The following is a 15,854-nucleotide window of genomic DNA, read 5'->3' as shown; positions in this document are numbered from 1 at the left end:
CCCTGCCAGGATCACTGGAGAGCTGGAAGTACCTTGGAAGGGCTGAATGGCAAAGGACTCAGGAGGACACCCGAGGAATCACTTGCTTGGATTGGAAGCTGCCAGAGCGTCAGGTAATTTGGGGAAGGTGGGCAGCCTCCCTGAGACTCAGTGTCTTCACAGGGAAGATGCAGTATTTACTTCATAGAGGTTGCTGTGGAAACCATATGCCCAGATTTCACCACAAAATCAAGCAAAATAAAAGAAATGGGGTGAAAAACGGTGCCTCATCCCAGTTCTCTTATAGCTTCGTGGTCATATGACCCAGTCCTTGCCAGGGGGTGCCAGTGAAAGTGCCTGTGTGAATCCTGAGAAAGGCCCTTTCACAGGAACACGTTTGGCTGGCTCCTGCCTTTGCCCTTTCCTGTCCTCTGTGGAGAATGCGGATGCAATGCTGGAGGTGTGGCTGCCGTCTTGTTCTTTGAGGCAGCCTAGGATTGGCTGAGCAGAAAGATTTAAGGAGGCCATGTCCCTGATGGCACCCAGGAGCCAATGGGCCACCCTGGACTGCTTCCCCCTTGACCATTTTAGTAGCTGAGAAAGCAACCTGACATTGTGCTTCTCTCTTGGGAATTGCTCTTACTTGCATGTTAATGGAAGGTCGGTACCCAGTGGGTGTGCAATGTCGAAGCTCTTATTTCAAGGTAGGAATGATGTCATCTTGAGTCTTTCACATCCTAAGCCTGTGACCCAGGCGTGGGGAGAAAATCAAGTCAGGCTGCGCGTTCTGGGCTTCTTTCTGCTGAAAAGCCCTAAGGAGTCGCCCTGCTTCCACTGATGGTGGACAGAAGCCCCGCTGCTGGCTCCAGAGATATCTCCTCATTCTTAGCTGAGAGCGTACCCCTTCCTCCCTGACCAAACCTTCCGAGGAGCCCACTGGCTCTGAGGTGAGATTTGCATCTGGTTTTGAAGACGCTGAGCATCAGCTCCTTTGCACGCCTTGCCTGCGTGCTTCAATGCACAGGTGGGCTGGCTGCTCATCCCTCCCATCCTCGCCAGGGCTGATCTGCCCTGAGTCGGGGGTAGTGCTCAGATGGCAGCTCTTTCTGTCTTCGGCATGTGTCCTCCCCTGGGTGTTCCTCCAGCATCATACTGTCTCTCAGAGCCCTGTTCAGGACACCAAACGCCTCCCTGCAGCCCTCTGGGCAGCGGAATTGGGCCAGGGCTCAGCTCTGGGTACTGGAAGCTTTCACCTGTCCACCTTTCCTTCCAGCATGCTACCCCAGCATGACCGTGTTTCACGTCTGCCATGGCATAGGAACAGTGGAGGATCCTTGTTGAACTTGATCCAGGGAGCACCCTGGGGAAGGGACCTAGGAGCATAGAGGGCAGAACAACCTCCACCGGCCTTCAGCCTCTGCTCCTCCAGGTGTCCATCGAGCAGCCTTAGGCAGCAGAGCACCTGCGAGGGCTTCTCCATCTGCCCCCAGCGCTCCCCAGACACCCACAACTTTCACTATTGATTTGGACCTCAATCCAATGCCCTACTCAAACGACCTCCCCCAGGACCCTTTCTACCACAGCACCTCATGCATCCTCTTCCAGGACTTGGCTCTATTTTTTTAACGACCATCGGTCACCCCGACTTGCATTTATTGGCTCCATTTGTTCAATACCGCAGCCCACTACCAGAAGAGAAGCCACCCAAGCAGGGATCTGGTCTCTGGTCTGTCCCTGAGCTTGGAAGGTCACATGGCTCTCAGTTGTTTCCTGAAGAATGCTTGTAGAGTAAGTGGAGAAATGAATGAACGTGTGAACAAATGAATGAGTGTATAAAAAGTACTTCATCCAACTTGCTGGTCTCTCTCTACTGTCTTTCCCTGGCCCTTGCTCCCCAGCTGTCCTGGGTCTATAGCTCCCCTTTAGTTCCCTGTGCCTCTGCAGAATATTCCACTGCCCAGGGCTCCACTGTCTCCAGCCTGCCAAGGCGTGTGTGAGGCTTTCCAGTGGCTCTGGGGCTGCTGGCTCTGTACCCACTCCCAGCACACTCTGTCTCTCCCTCTGCACCGGTTGACTTTAAGCTCTGAGTCCCTCACCGTGACCAGCACTTGGCCAGGATTCCTGTTGAATGGATTGATGAGTCAATGATCAACAGATGAAAAAAATACAATAGAATTTTAATAATGGCTTAAAATCCAAGAATAGAATGATTTTTTTTTTTTAAAGAATCCCACAGCCAAGTTCTGTGTATGGGAATTGAAGCCAGGGCCAGAAAAATAACAAATAAACAAACAAATCTGTCTTTTGATTCCTCTGCCCTGGAGGCAGCTTGCTAAGTCCCTGGACCCTGCAGTCGTCTGCTAATTTGTTTCCCTAAAGCTGCCAAGCACGGCCTGGCTGCAGTGACACGGCTGGGTCTGCTGTCACCTGGGTACCAGAGATGCAGGCTCCAGAAGTTCTTTCCCTCCCCAAAGCAAATGTGGTCCATGATGCTCTGACTGTGCCAGCACCAGGAGCAGAGGTTGCTTCCAGCCATGGACTTGGGCCTCTCACTAGGGGAGAGACTGGCTCCTGGAATGCAGTGCCTGCCAGAAGAGAGTCTACACAGCTTTGCACTGGAGTGGTTGTGGCAATGATGGGTTTGGGAGAGAAACTTTGTACCACCCTGTACAGCTCTTGCCCTCAACACACCAAGGGCAGCTGTCTTCCAGCCTGAAGCCTTTTCAAAGATGCAGTGTGTGTGTGTGTGTGTGTACGTGTGCGCGAGCACACACATACACCACTGCATAAAAATGAATCGTTATGGAATTCAGATCAAGAAGCTCTCCCAGACCACAACTGCCCTTTTGTCTGGTCTGCAGAGCTGAGGGTTGCTATCCTGAGGAGGCCAGGACCTCAAGTGAAGATGATAAAGGAAGCGGGAGAGGAGGAGGAGCTGGGTGTGAGAAAGCGGAGACCCGTGGGAGGGACAATGGAGTCCCAAACTGGACGGAGACCTGGAGAGCAGCGGGGAGCCCCCCATGGCCACCATCAATACAGAAATACAGACAGCAACCAGCACCTCTGTAGGTGGGATGAACAGGTCTTCAATTCCACTGGGGCCTCCACTCGGAACCCCGGGTCTGCTGGCTGGATGAGCGAGATCACAGCATGGGGACTGGGCTCCCCCAGGGGCAGTGTGCAGGTGATATTTCCATTGCTGGCCTGATGACCACACGGAGCTTCTGCGACATGGCGCTGGGCTGGGGAGTCCAGGTGGCTACAGGGCTCAGGGGTGAGACCACACAACCCAGTTGTCTCATCTCCTTCCAAACTTAGTCTCAGATTTGGGGTCCTGCACGTCTTCACCTGGTATCAAATGCTTGTTAACGTCACAGCCACCATGCAGCAATCACGCGTGTGTTTTCATCCTCCCGATGGCCTGTGAGTCCAGCAGCAGCCCGTTTTATTTTTCATTCAGAAACCTGAGAGGTGAAAGCTGAGTCACTTTTCCAAAGTCACCGAGTGGCTCAGTTGCAGGGCCAGAACGAAAACCAGGGCTCGGGCCAGTCCCTCCACCTCCGCCTTCCAGCCAGAGTGTCCAGGGACAGGAGGAGCAGCTGTGTGGGGAAATTGCAGTGACACATGCGCAAAGCAAAACATGATCAAATTAAAGAAATGCAATTCCCAAATAAAGATTCTCCGCAAAGTAACACAAGGAGAGAAAACCAAACACCGCATGTTCTCACTCATAAGTGGGAGCCGAACAATGAGAACACTTGGACACACGGAGGGGAACATCACATACCGGGGCCTGTCGGGGGCTGGGGGGCTGGGGGAAGGAGAGCATTAGGACAAATACCTAATGTAAATGACAAGTTGGTGGGTGCAACAACCAACATGGCACATGTATACCTGTGTATCCAGTCTGCAGTGGTGCACATGTACCCCAGAACTTAAAGTATAATAATAGAAAATAAATAAAGGGAAATTAAATAAGAAAAAAAAAGAAACTCCAGTACGTTAAAAGAAAATACCTTAAAATATCCTCCAGACAGCCCAGTGCCCGTGGGTTTCTCTGGTGTCCGACCTCACAGGATAATTTTTGTGCCTTGCATGTCACAGAAGCAGTCATAATCAGAGACGGAGGGCCCGTCTCATCTTTGGGAGATGCTGAAAGGCCAGTGTCCACCGGCCCTGACATTTCATTTCTGCCCCCGTTTTCCTGTAAAGAGACAGAGGAAACGGGACAGCGGCCTTTGGGGTCAGCATTCGGGAGCTGCCTGGTGGCAGGCGAGGACCCGAGGCATTAGCGGCGTCTTCAGCTCCTGGGCTTGCTGAGCTCTGACCCACCCTCGGGTGGCTCAGAGGTGGCCGGTTCACTTCGAGAAGCCCAGGGAACAGATTCTTCCTGAATGAGTTTCAGAGAACAATCTGCACTCTGGCAGCTTCCCAGCAGCTGCAAGTGGAGGCGGGAGGAGACCCGAGGTCGGGAGTCTCCTCCAGGGACTGAGCGTTTATGGTCTGAGCCTCCTTTTCCGTGGGATTATTTCTTTATTGGTTATTTGCATGCATTCTTTCTATTTTTTGGATGTACCCTTTTGTTTGCATTGGTTGTAAATAACTTAATTGAAATTGCTTCTTTCATAGATGGGATGTGACGCGTATGGTCAGAGGTGAGTCTTCCTCTGTTTCTTAAGGGGTCTATATTTCTTAACAGAAAAAAAACTATCCACTTCTTTGTTGATGACTCAAGTTTTTGTCTTATTGATACTCTTTATTTCTTGTTCTTAATATTATTTCTCATTTTTCCTGTTATGTATTTATTTTTTATACTATTCCAGTTTTCTTTGCGTCTTTTCGTGGTGTGACAGTTGTACCTCCCATGGCTGATCTCCTCTGGATACTCACGTTGTGTGTCTATAGCACACACACACACACACGCACACATCCACACACGCACAGGTATTTGACCTTTATTTTTTGGTATTGATTTCCGTGACGGAACAATGTCTGTGGAGTCCGTGTTGGGTCCGAGGAGAGACGGAGTATGCCTTTATCTCCCACCTCTGCTTCACTTCTCGCTTTTGTCAAAATAGCCTGGGATTGTAGAGGCATTGTTTACGTTTCAAAAGGGCCATTCTCTAGAGTGTGGAAAATCAGTCCCTCCCAGCCAGGGCCAATAACTTTACACATAAACAGCGACGCCTCCTGCAAGAAACCTGAGGGCATTTATTTAGCTTGATCGCATACAGGTGTCTGGCAGGAGGAAGATGTATTGAATTTTTAACTGTCAGTTAAAATAGAGAGTATTGAACTTTCTATTTTGGTAGCCTTTCTGAGCAAGGTCAATACCATGTTATTTCAGTCTGGAGCTGAAGGTTGGTGACGTCTGTCACCTGTCACCTCCGAGCTGATATTCATAATCCAGGCAATTCTCTGTCTGGCAGGAGAGCACAGGAAATGCATCCCCTCGGCCTGCCTGATAGTGGGAGCCACAGGAGAGAGGCCCTGGGTGGGTGGGGAAATCAGAGAGGACACCGGACCTTACTGATGGGGTCTGTGCCCTGGTCCTGGAGCCTGCGGGACCCAGCTCTCCAACCCTGGGGCCTCACCCGCAGCAGCGGCCTCCGCCTGGTTACTGTCCAGCAGGGGCACCATGACCCACAGGCCTGTGAGGCAGGCAGGACTGTAGGGGAGGGCCAGACTTCAGGCCATCAGGAAACTCCACGCGTCTTGGTACCCTTGTTTGTGACACGGCAACCTCAATGGGACACCCTGTACCCCAAAGATCTGGCCCTTGCCGCTCAGTCTGCACACGCCGGGCCTGGCTGCGGCTCCAGGAAGGCTTCAAGGAGGAGATGGGTCCGAGCCTGAGCCTGGCCCTGTGTGAGGACTGGGACGGAGCCCCCCAGACTGCAGAGACCCTGAGCCCAGGAAGGCTGGCAGCTGGAGGGGGCTCCATGCTGGCCTGTGGGGATGGGTGTGAAGGTCTCACTTATGTGGGGCAACCGAGGGGAGGGGACAGAATTTGCATAGACTAAAACCCAGGAAGGACGGGCAGGGATGTCATACACGGAGGTGGCACTTTAGCCTGGAGACAAGGGCTGTCCCTGGAGGTCTCTGAGCTGCAGACCGAGCGATGACAGTGGTCCTGCGCCCACAGTGAGACTCTCCCAGGATCCCAAAGAAAGTGTCCTGTCTGTGAGGTCACTGCCTCCCACCCACACCCAGGAGCAAGGCCCCCAAGCAGCAGTCCCCAAAGAATGGCCTCTGTGTCACTGTTGCCCCTCGGCAAGCCTCACCCAGGAAGCCAGGAGGAGGCCTTCGAGGAAGCCGGGTGGGCAGAATGTCAGGGCTGTGGGCCCCGTCCTCGCTGCAGGCCGCCTTTTCTGTCTGACATTAGAAGTCACCGTCCAGGCAGAACCACCCGGGAGAGGGCGTGGCGTCCGCTCAGGAGCAGGGAAAGGCCGTGGGGCAGCGGGCTGCTGAGGAGGGCAGGCGTGGGGAGAAGAAGCCCCCGATCCGGCCAGCCCAGGCCCCCTGTGACTCGGAAGGAGTTGAACTAGGGTCCTGCCTGCTGGGACACAGCCCTTGTGCCTGCCAGAAGGTGAGTCTCATAGCTGGGTCCATGCCAGGAGCCTCCCAGGGGCCAGGGCTTCTTCCGGAAGATTGGGAGAAGTGAACCTTTTGATTAGTCATGGAGGTGTAGGGGGCTGAGTGGGGTGCTGATCTCGGCACCCCAGCGTCTGTCTGCACCGTTTCCACCCAAGTTGCCCAAAGCCTCTACATCCGACGTATTCAGGCTTGACTCAGGGCCCTGCCACTGCCACTCCTAATCCTCCTGCTTCTTCCACAGCAGGTGAACATCACCCGTATTCCCCAACGCCGAAGTCCAAGTTACAAATCCTGGGACATCGAGTCCTCCCCTCCCAAGCTTGCTCTGGATCTGGAGGGGCTAGCTCTGAACTGGAGAAGGGCCTGCCACGCTCTCTCCGTCCTGTTCCTCTACGCACAGAGCATGTTTCACTCTTCAGGTGCCTTGGTCAAAAGCAGGGCCCATCTCAGGACTGTCCAGCAACCCTGAGGTCTGCAGGTCCCACCCTCCTCCAAGCTGCCAGTGTCTGCCTGGGGCCAGGTCACCACCGCCTGCCCGAGAGGGACCCAGAAGGGGGAGCTTGGCCGGGTCCACCACTCACCCTGTGGGCCTCAGAAGCTCCAGAGCCCCAAGTCAGACAGTCTCCTGGGAGCGTGCTGAATCGGGGTTTGTAATTGTTTTTTTGTTTGTTTGTTTTGTTTTTTGTTTTTTTTCAGATGGAGTCTCGCTCTGTCTTCCAGGCTGGAGTACAGTGGCGTGATCTCAGCTCACTACAACCTCTGCCTCCTGGGTTCAGGCGATTCTCCTGCCTCAGCCTCCCGAGTAGCTGGGACTACAGGTGCACGTCACCATGCCCAGCTAAGTTTTGTATTTTTAGTAGAGATGGGGTTTCATCATGTTGGCCAGGATGGTCTCGATCTCTTGACCTCGTGATCTGCCTGCCTCTGCCTCCCAAAGTGCTGAGATTACAGGCATGAGCCACCGCACCAGCCCGTACTTGTTTTCATTGTGACTTAAATTAAACTTCAAGCTCTTAATCCCATGGTCCCTGTAACAGGATGTCTGTGGCAAGTATGCTGCCCTCCGCCCCCTACAAACTCTAGAGCACCGTGAGGCCTCCACCTGCTTCCACGTGAGAGGAGCCGCAGGTGGAGGAGGCCAGCTGAGAAATGTCCCATTTTAGGATTTTATGCACCTTTTGAAGTTAAGTACAGAATTGAGCAGAAATGACACCCAGACGGGGAAGTCACTCGTGGGCAGAAGGAAGCTGCAGCCTGGAAATGGAGAACATTCCAGAAACTGGCAAGGCTGCCCTGGAGCAGGGCTGGGGGCATCTCACTCATGAATCTCACATCCACGACAGAAAGAAGTTCACGAATCGGCACACCCGAGGCCATTTCCCAACCCCCGTGTGTCAGGAGCCCAGGCCCCATCCGGCTGTGACCTCAGAGAGCCACCAGCACTCAGGGCCCCAGGGCAAGGGCTGGGGGTGGACAGACTCCACCTGGCACTGTGGGTTCAGGGCAACAGCATCTCAAGCGAGGTGTGTGCAGCTTGGAGCTGGAGTTCTTCCACGCCGCCACCGACCTGGTGTTGGAGCTGGAGTTCTTCCACGCCGCCACCGACCTGGTGTTGGAGCTGGAGTTCTTCCACGCCGCCACGGACCTGGTGTTGGAGCTGGAGTTCTTCCACGCCGCCACCGACCTGGTGTTGGAGCTGGAGGTCTTCCACGCCGCCACGGACCTGGTGTTGGAGCTGGAGGTCTTCCACGCCGCCACTGACCTGGTGTTGGAGCTGGAGTTCTTCCACGCCGCCACCGACCTGGTGTTGGAGCTGGAGGTCTTCCACGCCGCCACTGACCTGGTGTTGGAGCTGGAGGTCTTCCACACCACCACCGACCTGGAGCCGGGCGGCTGCTGTCACGTGCAACCTCAAAATGCCCGCATGACGGGGAGACAGGAAGCATCACTCCCATCTTTAGCAGCAAGGGAAGGTGCTCAGGGTGGGCACACGACCCACCCAGCATCGTGGAGCCTATGAGTGTCCCCTGAGACTGAAGATTTCAAAGCTGGCCACAATGTTTCTGGGTCGTCTGTGGGCTCCTGTCTGTGAGATCCAGCATCTTACACTTCACGCCCCAAGTCTCAGGGGAAAAGGGCGGAAAGAGATGCCTCTCTTAGGGAAACCAGGGAGAGAGGGGTGAAGATGGTCACCATCACCAAGTGTGCTGCGTGTCCAGCTATCCACATATGTCGCCTCTAATTACCCCCGACTAAATACGAATTATTGCTTCTGTTCCACAGAAGATAAAACTAAGGACCAAAGAGGCTCCCAAAAGTCCCACAGCCCCCCACAGGGTGCGGCCGGGTGGGAATTTAAACTGGTCTCTCTGTCTCCAGGGCTGGAACCAGGCTCTGAAGCTGCTTTGCCGCCTCCAACCTTATTGTTCCTTCTGGGAGTCGGTCTCCCTCCGAGCACGCTGATCTCTCTCCTCCTTTCAGGAGGCCAATCCTACCAGCCCCCTGCACACAGCGGATCGGTCCCGCCAGCCCCCTGCACACGGCGGATCGGTCCCGCCAGCCCCCTGCACACAGCGGATGGGTCCCGCCAGCCCCCTGCACACGGCGGATCGGTCCCGCCAGCCCCCTGCACACGGCGGATGGGTCCCGCCAGCCCTCTGCACACAGACTCTCCAGGAATGCCTTTCCCAGGCCCAGATGCTTGATTTCATCCACGTGGCCCTCAGCGGAGGCTGCGTTCCTGCTCAGCGCTCTGCCTTTTGGCTGCAGGGCAGCCTGGCGAGGGTGGTCTGCACCAACCACTTCCCTGCCCCTCAGCAGCCGACAGTGGCATTTGCAGATCTTGTTTCTGGGGAGCCTGTGGCAATGCATCTCTCCTGTTTCAGGGACACACCAGCCGTCTTCCTCTGCGGCGCCTGGGGCAGGTCACACCGCCCAGGGGGTCCGCCTGGCAGTGGCAAGTCTGTGTCCTCTGCCAGCCCAGGGTGTCTGATGTCCAGGAGAGGATTTGGGAGGAGTCTTTTGTTAGCAAAAGGTCACAGGGACGCTCACCTTTGCAGTGCACCAAGAAGACAAAGGCTGTCCTCAGCGTCCGGAGGATCCGTTTAATTCATGCCCACAGCAGGGATGGAGCCTTCTGAAAAATGCAAACTCACGGCTCTAGACTGCTGGCTGAAGATCACGGGACGAGGAGGCAGGGAGAATTTACTGAGATTCCAGGCATTTTCTAGACTCCCTGCTCTGCAGTGCTGGGGGGCGACGCAGGATTCTCCTGCTCTGCTGGCAGGGGTGGCCTGGCCTTACGTGCCAGGAGCCCGGCAGCCTGCTCTGTCTGCCTGCTCACTTGCTACGGGGCGTCCCGGGCCTCCCTGCTCCTGCTAACACGCTGCCGGTGGTCACAGCCTCCTCTGGCCTGGATTCACTTTCCTCCATGCCCAGCTGTCCAGGGGTTCCTACGCACCCTCCCTGGCTCGGGTCCAGGCCAGAGACCCCAGGGAAGTCTCCAAGGTGGCCCTGCTTTCCCTACTCCTTCAGAACTGCTCCCCCCCACCTGCAGGCCCCAGGCATCTTCTCCCATGGAGGCTCCTGCTCTGCTTCACACCCACCCCGGCTCCCACGTGCAAGCCCAGGGAAGAATCTGCCTCGGGATCAAACCGAATCCACTGCCCATGTGTGGCATGGAGGCCCATGTGCCTGTCCCTCTGACGGGCACTTCCAAAGGGCCCACTGAGAAGGAGCAGAGTCCCTGCCCAGGGCCCCAAGCGTTCACTGAGGGAAGATGCCCCCGAGGCATCAGGCATCAAGGCAGCAGGCAGACCCACTCCCTTGGACAGCTGCATGGACACCAGGGCAGGGGGTGACCAGGGCCTCGAGGTCTGGAGCAGGGAAAGCTTCATGGAGGAGGGGGTGTTTGGACATACCTTGGTGAATGGGAAGGAGTTGATGGGAGATGGGTAGAGGGAAGGCAGGAAGGAAGGAGAGGTGGAGGGCATGATGGTGGGAACGGCTAGGCATTCATGCTGACAGCTGGAGGGGGAAGGAGAAACGCGGCTTTAGAATTGGGCGAGGGGCACCCTGACCCCACTCATCCCCCAGATGGCCACCCCTCTGGGGCTTCTGAGTCCAAGGGAATGCATCTGTTTAATATTAATAGACATTTTCCATTTACTTCCAAAGAAAGGCTGCAAATCTAATTGTCACCATCAATGTCAGGAGCTCTTGTTGCCTTGTATTTCCCCTGACAATTATTTTAAGCATTGCCAATCAAATATGTGAAAGACAGCAAGTCAATCAGACACATAATTATTCATAAAAATGAGTTTGAACTTCTATCAACAGTTCCTCTTCTTTAAATTGCCTATTTACACCCTTCATTAATTTTGCATTTTGCTGTTAGAACGTGTCCTGTTTGTTTCTGTGCACGCCTTGCCCATGGTGAACATTTGACTTTGGGGTTTCTGAACTTGCTCCCAGGCCCTTCCTTCAGCAAGAGCCAGACCAGCCTCACTTTCAACACCTGTGAAGTTGTGGGGTGCCCGGACCTCGATCGCCTGTCTACTGCCTGTGATGACTGTATTCCTTGGGGTGTGTGTGACGTTCACACACATCACTGCTGAGGCGTCGATGCCTTGATGTCTGTGATGCAGATTTCGGAGAGCCTGGGCCAGCATTTCTTGGAAGAGTCGGCATCTGTGAAGATCACAGTTACAAACACACTGGAGAGGTCTCTTCTCAGCTGGCTTCAGAGTTTTCATCTTCTCGTGCCATTAGTAACCGACAGAATAAGCATATTACACTAGCAAAATGTGGCTTTTAGGATGACTGGATATAAAATAACAAAAAAAAAACCCACATTTTTTTCTACACTAGCAGCAAACAGACATGGAACTGGATAATAATCTCCCATTCAAAAATGGCAGTGTAAGCTGTACACACTGCAGAGAACTAAATGAAAAAGGCACAGATCTCATAAGAAGAAAAATCTAAAATGGTGCTGATAGCCTCAGAGAAAGACCTGAATGAATAGAAAGAAACTTGGGATTACTAGGAAAATCTGACACTATAGAAATATGATTTCTTCTTCAGTATTTTATTTTATTTTCGTTTTTATTTATTTATTTTTGAGACGGAGTCTCGCTCTGTCGCCCGGGCTGGAGTGCAGTGGCCGGATCTCAGCTCACTGCAAGCTCCACCTCTCGGGTTCATGCCATGCTCCTGCCTCAGCCTCCTGAGTAGCTGGGACTACAGGCGCCCACCACGTCGCCCGGCTAGTTTTTTGTATTTTTTAGTAGAGACGGGGTTTCACCGTGTTAGACAGGATGGTCTCGATCTCCTGACCTCGTGATCCGCCCGTCTCGGCCTCCAAAAGTGCTGGGATTACAGGCTTGAGCCACCGTGCCCGGCCAGTATTTTATTAATTAATCTAACTATGAAAAGAAAACAATCCCAAATAGAATCAGAGTTTTCTTTGATATGGCACAGATAATGTTAAAATTCACCTAAAGGAACAGCCAGCTCTCTCTTTATCTGAGAATATTTTTTTAAAGAGCTAACAATCAGGGGTCACTCACCTTGTCAGATAAAAAGCTCGATACAGAGCAGCTTTGGCTCAGGGATCAATGACTAGATGAGTGGAACAAGTCACAGCAATATCTAGCTGGGTGTGGTGACTCACACCTGTGATCCCAGCATTTTGGGAGGCCAAGGCAGGAGGATTGCTTGAGCCCAGGAGTTTCAGACCAGCCTGGGCAACATGGAGAAATCCCATCTCCACAAAAAAATTAAATCATCTGGGTGTGGTGGTGTGCACCTGTAGTCCCAGCTACTCAGGAGGCTGAGCTGAGAGGATCTCTGGAGCCTGGGAGGTCCAGGCTCCAGTGAGCCATCACTGCCCCATTCTGCTCCAGCCTGAGCAACAAAGCAAGACCTTGTCTAAAAGAAAATCTAGGTCCATTTTGTTATGGAAACTCGGCTAATTGTGGTTTCTTAATCTTATGGAGAAAGGATAATTTATTTTATTGGTATTAACATAACTGACCACTTGGAATTAAAAACATTTCTTCCTCATACCTGATTATAATGAGTTCAACACTGATCACCTATCTGTAAAAGTAAAATATTTAAATGTCTTAGAAGAAAATGTAGACGGAGCTCAGCCTTGGTAACTTGGTGAAATCCTGTCTCCACAAAGAAACAAACAAAAATAAAGAATTCGCTGGGCACAGTAGTGCATGTCTATGTTCCCAGCTACACAGAAGGCTGAGGCAGGAAGATCCCTTGAACCCAGGAGTTCCCGGCTAAAGTGAGTATGATCACACCACTGCTCCCCAGCCTGGTAACAGAGCAAGACTCACAAGACTCTGTCTCAAAAAAAAGAAAAGAAAAGAAAAGAAAATTTAGAATAACATTTGTCTAGCTTTTGAGCAAGGAATTTTCTTATAACAGAAAATCAAGAAGCCATATTTGAGAATATAGATACATTTGACTACACAAAGCTTTAAAAAAGAGTGGATGTCAAAAATTCTATAGGCATTCTAAAACATAGCATACATCTGTAATATATATTCTTATAACCACGAAAAGTTAGTCTTCATAATGGACAAGGCATTTCTACCATTGAACACGAAACATCCTAACGCCAAAATATAAAATTAATAAAGGGTTTGAATAGGCAATTTAAAGAAGAGGAAATGTTAATATATATTCAAACTCATGTTACTTTTATTAATAATTATATTACAGATGGCCTTACTATCTTTCATCCATTTGGCTGGCAACACAAAGAATTGTCAGAAGGTGACCACAGGGTGACAGGCGCTCCTGACTTGGTGAAACTTAGAATTGCAGCAGTTTTCTTTGGAAGTCGTCTGGCAGTCCCTATGGAAAATGCACTTTAGTCATAATTCTTGCATTTCAAAGTTGCTCCTTTCTACACAAGAGCCTGCAGTGAGGATGTCTGCGTGTGTTTCTGGACAGTCTCTGCCTTGTCCAGTGCGGGAGCCACGAGCCACGTGTGGTTACTGAACACCCGACATGTGGCTAGTGCAGAGTTTTTATTTCCCTTCATTTCAATTATTTTAAACAGCCACATGTCATGCATGACCACCGCATGGGACAGTGCAGCTCTGAGCAGTCGTGAAGCCAATGACCTGGATCTCAGCTAATGCTGCAGAAGGAGAATAAGAAAAAGGAAAAGAAAAGAAAGAACACAGGTTCCTCCACCATTGCCAGCTGGCTGAGCTTCAATCTTAATGGACCAAGTGCGTATTGAGTAACATGTCTGGAAACATAAGGCGTGTGCTCTCAGGGAGCTTACACTCTAGCAGGGAGGACCCAGGTGTGAAAATGGAAGGTCTCACAAACAGGATGCAGTGAGCCAGGTGCCTGCCCACCAGACAGCCCGGTCACACAGGGTCTTGCGAGGAGACCCCACACCACATGCGCTTGATGCTTCCCTTCTCACACCTGCTCTGTCCTCCGTGAAGTTCTAGATCTGCACCTTCCGGGGCGGAGAACGGTGACTTCCCCTGAACGCTGCTCTGACCACCACAAGCCCTGCCTTGATGGGTCCCAACCCAGGCAGTGCTGGGACACAGAGTCCATCCAGCCATGAGCAGACCCAGCACTGACCGGGGGAGCTGATGCTGCTTTCGAGAAATTTGCTTCCCTGACAGTGTGGCCTTGTTCACTCTGACTGTGCCGGCTCTGTCCCTCTGGGCTCCTCCCGACAGGGTGAGGACACAAAAGGTAGGGCGAGGGTGGGCAGCAGCGTGAGGATATGTGAGGTAGGGCGAGGGTAGACACACCCTTCCTGCTCCTGCTCGGCAGCGTCCAGACCACAAAGGCCTCCCTCCCTTCCTCCCTCTGCCCGCCCTCCTTCCTTCTGCACCTCTATGAATTGAGGGGAAGGAGACTGCGGCACAGCACTGGATTCCACTCTGGGCCCCATGACCCACCAAGGGTTCTGCCAACTCGGGCAATAGGAAAGCTATTGATTCATTTCTGCTTCTGTAAAACAGGAGAGGACCTGTCTTATAGGGTGACCAGGAAGTTTAAATAGTAGAAGAAATGGAAACCACGCAGAACAGGGCCAGCGACAGCAGGTGCTGTGTCACTATCAGCGGCTGTCAGGATGACGTCTCCGCGTCTCTGGTTCTTCATCTAGAACATGGGATCTTACGGGGGGTTGCTCTGCATGTTACAGGAGGGTGTGCGTTGGTGGCTGCGGCAGGACCGTGGTCAATACGCGTGCTCTCGTCACCCTCGGAGCCATCTTGCCTTCGTGGTCTGCGTCTTCCACCCACCACACAGTGCAGCGGAAGCGAGGGGAGCCCTGGACGGATGGTGGAGGTGCTGGTGTGCAGCCACTGTTCCAGGACATGGGCCACTGGAGTGCCAGGGCAGAGGAAGAGGAGACACCCGCCAGGACAGTGAAGGGACAGTGAGTAGGGAGGAGCAGTCCTGAGGAAGCAAGGGGGCAAGAGTGCAGCAGCCAGTGAGGTCAGGGGATGCAGGGGATGGGAGACGGGGCCTGGAGCGTGGCTCTCTGTCGCCCGGGATGGTCAGTGGCTGGAGAGTTTTACTGGCAATGTGGATGCCGAGACCGGGCTGTGAGGGCTGCAGAGGAGTGGAAGCAAGAAGCACAGGATGGCTTTCCAGGCACTGGGGAATTGGGGAAGGGAGGAGGACAGAGGGAGGCAGATGGCAGAGTGTCTGTCGCCTAAAGAGGGGTGCAGAGAAGGAGAGCGGTGCGGTCTTACTCTGATTTGGTTTTGAGGTTTTCACATTGATGTCTCTCAAAACGGGAAGAGCTTTGCGGCAGGACATTTGATTGACATTCAGAGGCGGAGCCCATAGAGCCTGGGGGCTCAGACGCAAATGTCTGCAGCTCATGTCTGTGTGCAGGAGACATCTAGGTTGGTGCCCAGATCCATCGGCCCTTGTCTCCAGCCCCGCAAGCCACTGGCAAGCCAGGCCGACCTCTAGGGGGTGGAAGCACGCCACTGGCTGGAGTACTCAGCAGACGTTTGCCCTGGAGATGAGGCCCTGTGGACCTCACAGAGTCCTCCGCTTCAGGCAGGCTGGGCTGCTCCTGCCAGAGGTGAGCCTGGAGTCAGGAGGATGTGCTCCGTGGGGTCCTTTCCCAGGAAACCTCAGCGGCATGAGAGTCTTCTTAGCTGTGAACACAAAGACAGGGCGTCCAGCGTGCTCCCCAAGAACCACCACCGGTAATCACCACCCAGGAGAAGAGCTGCCCTCAGAGAACCCCTAACTGAGCT

At 53.1% G+C, this 15,854-nt stretch overlaps 1 long non-coding RNA gene across 1 annotated transcript; it reads right to left on the bottom strand.

Annotated features, from left to right (window-relative positions):
- Positions 1–13,400: 13,400 nt before the first annotated feature.
- LOC139358760 (uncharacterized) lies at positions 13,401–14,838 on the bottom strand. Its single transcript, XR_011614241.1, has 3 exons — positions 14,756–14,838; positions 14,465–14,583; positions 13,401–13,452 (listed from the first exon to the last, which is right to left on the bottom strand). It is a non-coding gene; the product is annotated as an uncharacterized lncRNA (long non-coding RNA).
- Between the last annotated feature and the right edge of the window lie 1,016 nt (positions 14,839–15,854).

Source organism: Macaca nemestrina, chromosome 15, assembly GCF_043159975.1.
Source record: "Macaca nemestrina isolate mMacNem1 chromosome 15, mMacNem.hap1, whole genome shotgun sequence".
NCBI lineage: Eukaryota > Metazoa > Chordata > Mammalia > Primates > Cercopithecidae > Macaca > Macaca nemestrina.
Note: the sequence above shows the minus strand (reverse complement) of the source record. Positions and strands in the feature narration are given on the sequence as shown.